Source organism: Convolutriloba macropyga, unplaced genomic scaffold, assembly GCF_964194025.1.
Source record: "Convolutriloba macropyga unplaced genomic scaffold, txConMacr16.3 SCAFFOLD_4735, whole genome shotgun sequence".
Taxonomy (NCBI): Eukaryota; Metazoa; Xenacoelomorpha; order Acoela; family Convolutidae; genus Convolutriloba; species Convolutriloba macropyga.
This window is the reverse complement of record NW_027451751.1, coordinates 12,501-20,044: the sequence shown is the minus strand read 5'-3', so window position 1 is coordinate 20,044 and position 7,544 is coordinate 12,501.

Below are 7,544 nucleotides of genomic sequence, written 5' to 3'. Positions count from 1 at the left end.
AACTCAAGCTAATTCAAGCTAACTCAAGCTAACTCAAGCTAACTCAAGCTAACTCAAGCTAGCTAAAGCTAACTCAAGCTAACTCAAGCTAACTCAAGGCTAACCCGAGCTAAACTCAAGCTAACTCAAAGGTAGCTAAAGCTAGTTCAAGCTTAACTCAAGCTAGCTAAAGCTAAGACAAGCTTAACTCAAGCTAAACTCAAGCTAACTCAAGCTAACTCAAGCTAACTCAAGCTAACTCAAGGCTAGCTAAAGCTAACTCAAGCTAACTCAAGCTAACTCAAGCTAACCCGAGCTAACTCAAGCTAACTCAAGGGTAGCTAAAGCTAGTTCAAAGCTAACTCAAGCTAGCTAAAGCTAAGACAAGCTAACTCAAGCTAACTCAAGCTAACTCAAGCTAACTCAAGCTAACTAAAGCTAGTTCAAGCTAACTCAAGCTAGCTAAAGCTAACTCAAGCTAACTCAAGCTAACTCAGCTAGCTCAAGCTAACTCAAGCTAGTTTCAAGCTAACTCAAGCTAGCTAAAGCTAACTCAAGCTAACTCAAGCTAACTCAAGCTAACTCAAGCTAGCTAAAGCTAACTTCAAGCTAACTCCAAGCTAACCCGAGCTAACTCAGCTAGCTCAAGCTAACCCAAGCTAGCTAAAGCTAACTCAAGCTAACTCAAGCTAATTCAAGCTAACTCAAGCTAACTCAAGCTAACTCAAGCTAACTCAAGCTAGCTAAAGCTAACTCAAGCTAACTCAAGCCTAACTCAAGCTAACCCGAGCTAACTCAAGCTAACTCAAGGTAGCTAAAGCTAGTTCAAGCTAACTCAAGCTTAGCTAAAGCTAAGACAAGCTAACTCAAGCTAACTCAAGCTAACTCAAGCTAACTCAAGCTAACTCAAGCTAACTCAAGCTAGTTCAAGCTAACTCAAGCTAAACTCAAGCTAACTCAAGCTAGCTAAAGCTAACTCAAGCTAACTCAAGCTAAACTCAAGCTAACCGAGCTAACTCAAGCTAACTCAAGGTAGCTAAAGCTAGTTCAAGCTAGCTCAAGCTAGCTAAAGCTAAGACAAGCTAACTCAAGCTAACTTCAAGCTAACTCAAGCTAACTCAAGCTAGTTCAAGCTAACTCAAGCTAGCTAAAGCTAACTCAAGCTAACTCAAGCTAACTCAAGCTAGCTCAAGCTAACTCAAGCTAGTTCAAGCTAACTCAAGCTAGCTAAAGCTAACTCAAGCTAACTCAAGCTAACTCAAGCTAGCTCAAGCTAACTCAAGCTAACTCAAGCTAACTCAAGCTAAACCCGAGCTAACTCAAGCTAACTCAAGGTAGCTAAAGCTAGTTTCAAGCTAGCTCAAGCTAGCTAAAGCTAAAGAACAAGCTAACTCAAGCTAACTCAAGCTAACTCAAGCTACCTCAAGCTAGTTCCAAGCTAACTCAAGCTAGCTTAAAGCTAACTCAAGCTAACTCAAGCTAACTCAAGCTAGCTCAAGCTAACTCAAAGCTAGTTCAAGCTAACTCAAGCTAGCTAAAGCTAACTCAAGCTAACTCAAGCTAACTCAAGCTAGCTCAAGCTAACTCAAGCTAGTTCAAGCTAACTCAAGCTAGCTAAAGCTAACTCAAGCTAACTCAAGCTAACTCAAGCTAACTCAAGCTAGGCTAAAGCTAAACTCAAGCTAACTCAAGCTAACCCGGAGCTAACTCAAGCTAGCTCAAGCTAAACCCAAGCTAGCTAAAGCTAACTCAAGCTAACTCAAGCTAATTCAAGCTAACTCAAGCTAACTCAAGCTAACTCAAGCTAACTCAAGCTAGCTAAAGCTAACTCAAGCTAACTCAAGCTAACTCAAGCTAACCCGAGCTAACTCAAGCTAACTCAAGGTAGCTAAAGCTAGTTCAAGCTAACTCAAGCTAGCTAAAGCCTAAGACAAGCTAACTCAAGCTAACTCAAGCTAACTCAAGCTAACTCAAAGCTAACTCAAGCTAGTTTTCAAGCTAACTCAAGCTAACTCAAGCTAACTCAAGCTAGCTAAAGCTAACTCAAGCTAACTCAAGCCTAACTCAAGCTAACCCGAGCTAACTCAAGCTAACTCAAGGTAGCTAAAGCTAGTTCAAGCTAGCTCAAGCTAGCTAAAGCTAAGACAAGCTAACTCAAGCTAACTCAAGCTAACTCAAGCTAGTTCAAGCTAACTCAAGCTAGCTAAAGCTAAACTCAAGCTAACTCAAGCTTAAACTCAAGCTAGCTCAAGCTAACTCAAGCTAGTTCAAGCTAACTCAAGCTAGCTAAAAGCTAACTCAAGCTAACTCAAGCTAACTCAAGCTAACTCAAGCTAGCTAAAGCTTAACTCAAGCTAACTCAAGCTAACCCGAGCTAACTCAAGCTAGCTCAAGCTAACCCAAGCTAGCTAAAGCTAAACTCAAGCTAACTCAAGCTAATTCAAGCTAACTCAAGCTAACTCAAGCTAACTCAAGCTAACTCAAGCTAGCTAAAGCTAACTCAAGCTAACTCAAGCTAACTCAAGCTAACCCGAGCTAACTCAAGCTAACTCAAGGTAGCTAAAGCTAGTTCAAGCTAACTCAAGCTAGCTAAAGCTAAGACAAGCTAACTCAAGCTAACTCAAGCTAACCTCAAGCTAACTCAAGCTAACTCAAGCTAACTCAAGCTAGTTCAAGCTAACTCAAGCTAACTCAAGCTAACTCAAGCTAGCTAAAGCTAACTCAAGCTAACTCAAGCTAACTCAAGCTAACCCGAGCTAACTCAAAGCTAACTCAAGGTAGCTAAGCTAGTTTCCAAGCTAAACTCAAAGCTAGCTAAAGCTAAGACAAGCTAACTCAAGCCTAACTCAAGCTAACTCAAGCTAACTCAAGCTAACTAAAAAGCTAGTTCAAGCTAACTCAAGCTAGCTAAAGCTAACTCAAGCTAACTCAAGCTAACTCAAAGCTAGCTCAAGCTAACTCAAGCTAGTTCAAGCTAACTCAAGCTAGCTAAAGCTAACTCAAGCTAACTCAAGCTAACTCAAGCTAACTCAAGCTAGCTAAAGCTAACTCAAGCTAACTCAAGCTAACCCGAGCTAACTCAAAGCTAGCTCAAGCTAACCCAAGCTAGCTAAAGCTAACTCAAGCTAACTCAAGCTAATTCAAGCTAACTCAAGCTAACTCAAGCTAACTCAAGCTAACTCAAGCTAGCTAAAGCTAACTCAAGCTAACTCAAGCTAACTCAAGCTACCCGAGCTAACTCAAGCTAACTCAAGGTAGCTAAAGCTAGTTTCAAAGCTAACTCAAGCTAGCTAAAGCTAAGACAAGCTAACTCAAGCTAACTCAAGCTAACTCAAGCTAAACTCAAGCTAACTCAAGCTAACTCAAGCTAGTTCAAGCTAACTCAAGCTAACTCAAGCTAACTCAAGCTAGCTAAAGCTAAACTCAAGCTAACTCAAGCTAACTCAAGCTAACCGAGCTAACTCAAGCTAACTCAAGGTAGCTAAAGCTAGTTCAAGCTAACTCAAGCTAGCTAAAGCTAAGACAAGCTAACTCAAGCTAACTCAAGCTAACTCAAGCTAACTCAAGCTAGTTTCAAGCTAACTCAAGCTAGCTAAAGCTAACTCAAAGCTAAACTCAAGCTAACTCAAGCTAGCTCAAGCTAACTCAAAGCTAGTTCAAGCCTAACTCAAGCTAGCTAAAGCTAACTCAAGCTAACTCAAGCTAACTCAAGCTAGCTCAAGCTAACTCAAGCTAACTCAGCTAACTCAAGCTAACCCGAGCTAACTCAAGCTAACTCAAGGTAGCTAAAAGCTAGTTCAAGCTAGCTCAAGCTAGCTAAAGCTAAGACAAGCTAACTCAAGCTAACTCAAGCTAACTCAAGCTAACTCAAGCTAGTTCAAGCTACTCAAGCTAGCTAAAAGCTAACTCAAGCTAACTCAAGCTAACTCAAGCTAGCTCAAGCTAACTCAAGCTAGTTCAAGCTAACTCAAGCTAGCTAAAGCTAACTCAAGCTAACTCAAGCTAACTCCAAGCTAGCTCAAGCTAACTCAAGCTAGTTCAAGCTAACTCAAGCTAGCTAAAGCTAACTCAAGCTAACTCAAGCTAACTCAAGCTAACTCAAGCTAGCTAAAGCTAACTCAAGCTAACTCAAGCTAACCCGAGCTAACTCAAGCCTAGCTCAAGCTAACCCAAAGCTAGCTAAAGCTAACTCAAGCTAACTCAAGCTAATTCAAGCTAACTCAAGCTAACTCAAGCTAACTCAAGCTAACTCCAAGCTAGCTAAAGCTAACTCAAGCTAACTCAAGCTAACTCAAGCTAACCCGAGCTAACTCAAGCTAACTCAAGGTAGCTAAAGCTAGTTCAAGCTAACTCAAGCTAGCTAAAGCTAAGACAAGCTAACTCAAGCTAACTCAAGCTAACTCAAGCTAACTCAAGCTAACTCAAGCTAGTTCAAGCTAACTCAAGCTAACTCAAGCTAACTCAAGCTAGCTAAAGCTAACTCAAGCTAACTCAAGCTAACTCAAGCTAACCCGAGCTAACTCAAGCTAACTCAAGGTAGCTAAAGCTAGTTCAAGCTAGCTCAAGCTAGCTAAAGCTAAGACAAGCTAACTCAAGCTAACTCAAGCTAACTCAAGCTAGTTCAAGCTAACTCAAGCTAGCTAAAGCTAACTCAAGCTAACTCAAGCTAACTCAAGCTAGCTCAAGCTAACTCAAGCTAGTTCAAGCTAACTCAAGCTAGCTAAAGCTAACTCAAGCTAACTCAAGCTAACTCAAGCTAACTCAAGCTAGCTAAAGCTAACTCAAGCTAACTCAAGCTAACCCGAGCTAACTCAAGCTAGCTCAAGCTAACCCAAGCTAGCTAAAGCTAACTCAAGCTAACTCAAGCTAATTCAAGCTAACTCAAGCTAACTCAAGCTAACTCAAGCTAACTCAAGCTAGCTAAAGCTAACTCAAGCTAACTCAAGCTAACTCAAGCTAACCCGAGCTAACTCAAGCTAACTCAAGGTAGCTAAAGCTAGTTCAAGCTAACTCAAGCTAGCTAAAGCTAAGACAAGCTAACTCAAGCTAACTCAAGCTAACTCAAGCTAACTCAAGCTAACTCAAGCTAACTCAAGCTAGTTCAAGCTAACTCAAGCTAACTCAAGCTAACTCAAGCTAGCTAAAGCTAACTCAAGCTAACTCAAGCTAACTCAAGCTAACCCCGAGCTAACTCAAGCTAACTCAAGGTAGCTAAAGCTAGTTCAAGCTAACTCAAGCTAGCTAAAGCTAAGACAAGCTAACTCAAGCTAACTCAAGCTAACTCAAGCTAACTCAAGCTAACTAAAGCTAGTTCAAGCTAACTCAAGCTAGCTAAAGCTAACTCAAGCTAACTCAAGCTAACTCAAGCTAGCTCAAGCTAACTCAAGCTAGTTCAAGCTAACTCAAGCTAGCTAAAGCTAACTCAAGCTAACTCAAGCTAACTCAAGCTAACTCAAGCTAGCTAAAGCTAACTCAAGCTAACTCAAGCTAACCCGAGCTAACTCAAGCTAGCTCAAGCTAACCCAAGCTAGCTAAAGCTAACTCAAGCTAACTCAAGCTAATTCAAGCTAACTCAAGCTAACTCAAGCTAACTCAAGCTAACTCAAGCTAGCTAAAGCTAACTCAAGCTAACTCAAGCTAACTCAAGCTAACCCGAGCTAACTCAAGCTAACTCAAGGTAGCTAAAGCTAGTTCAAGCTAACTCAAGCTAGCTAAAGCTAAGACAAGCTAACTCAAGCTAACTCAAGCTAACTCAAGCTAACTCAAGCTAACTCAAGCTAGTTCAAGCTAACTTAATGAAGTTAACCCAAGCTAACTTGGGTTAATGAAGTCAAACTCAAGCTAACCCGAGCTAACTCAAGCCTAACTCAAGCTAATTCAAGCTAACTCAAGCTAACTCAAGCTAATTCAAGCTAACTCAAGCTAATTCAAGCTAACTCAAGCTAGCTCAAGCTAACTCAAGCTAACCCAAGCTAACTTAAGCTAGCTTAAGCTAATTAAAGCTAATTAAAAGCTAACTCAAGCTAACCCAAGCTAACTTAAGCTAGCTCTAGCTGGCTGCCACTGTTAGGCCATTTGGAGCGCTTTTCTGCACTCTGATTGGCTGCCACTGTTAGGCCATTTGGGAGCGCTTTTCTCGCACTCTGATTGGCTGCCACTGTTAGGCCATTTGGGAGCGCTTTTCTCGCACTCTGATTGGCTGCCACTGTTAGGCCATTTGGGGAGCGCTTTTCTCGCACTCTGATTGGCTGCCACTGTTAGGCCATTTGGGAGCGCTTTTCTCGCACTCTGATTGGCTGCCACTGTTAGGCCATTTTGGGAGCGCTTTTCTCGCACTCTGATTGGCTGCCACTGTTAGGCCATTTGGGAGCGCTTTTCTCGCACTCTGATTGGCTGCCACTGTTAGGCCATTTGGGAGCGCTTTTCTCGCACTCTGATTGGCTGCCACTGTTAGGCCATTTGGAGCGCTTTTCTCGCACTCTGATTGGCTGCCACTGTTAGGCCATTTGGGAGCGCTTTTCCTCGCACTCTGATTGGCTGCCACTGTTAGGCCATTTGGAGCGCTTTTCTCGCACTCTGATTGGCTGCCACTGTTAGGCCATTTGGGAGCGCTTTTCTCGCACTCTGATTGGCTGCCACTGTTAGGCCATTTGGGAGCGCTTTTCTCGCACTCTGATTGGCTGCCACTGTTAGGCCATTTGGGAGCGCTTTTCTCGCACTCTGATTGGCTGCCACTGTTAGGCCATTTGGGAGCGCTTTTCTCGCACTCTGATTGGCTGCCACTGTTAGGCCATTTGGGAGCGCTTTTCTCGCACTCTGATTGGCTGCCACTGTTAGGCCATTTGGGAGCGCTTTTCTCGCACTCTGATTGGCTGCCACTGTTAGGCCATTTGGAGCGCTTTTCTCGCACTCTGATTGGCTGCCACTGTTAGGCCATTTGGGAGCGCTTTTCTCGCACTCTGATTGGCTGCCACTGTTAGGCCATTTGGGAGCGCTTTTCTCGCACTCTGATTGGCTGCCACTGTTAGGCCATTTGGGAGCGCTTTTCTCGCACTCTGATTGGCTGCCACTGTTAGGCCATTTGGGAGCGCTTTTCTCGCACTCTGATTGGCTGCCACTGTTAGGCCATTTGGGAGCGCTTTTCTCGCACTCTGATTGGCTGCCAGTGTTAGGCCATTTGGGAGCGCTTTTCTCGCACTCTGATTGGCTGCCAGTGTTAGGCCATTTGGGAGCGCTTTTCTCGCACTCTGATTGGCTGCCAGTGTTAGGCCATTTGGGAGCGCATAGATGACGAGGCAACACTTTCAGACAGCAAAGCGATGCTTCAGCTTACTTCAGCTAATTTAGAACACAACCGAACATTTGTAGCAAGACACCGCACAACCTTGGCTGCTTGGTTGCCTGAGCACAAGTTCAAGTTCTTTCCCAGTGCCGTAACACGACACTGGAATTTTCACCAAATGTCAACCACCGTTTGCCGTACACTCCGAATTATGTTACGGTGCTTATTGGCTAGAGAAGAACTCAAAAGTATGAGTTGATTGCAAGGCAGTAGACATGGTTTC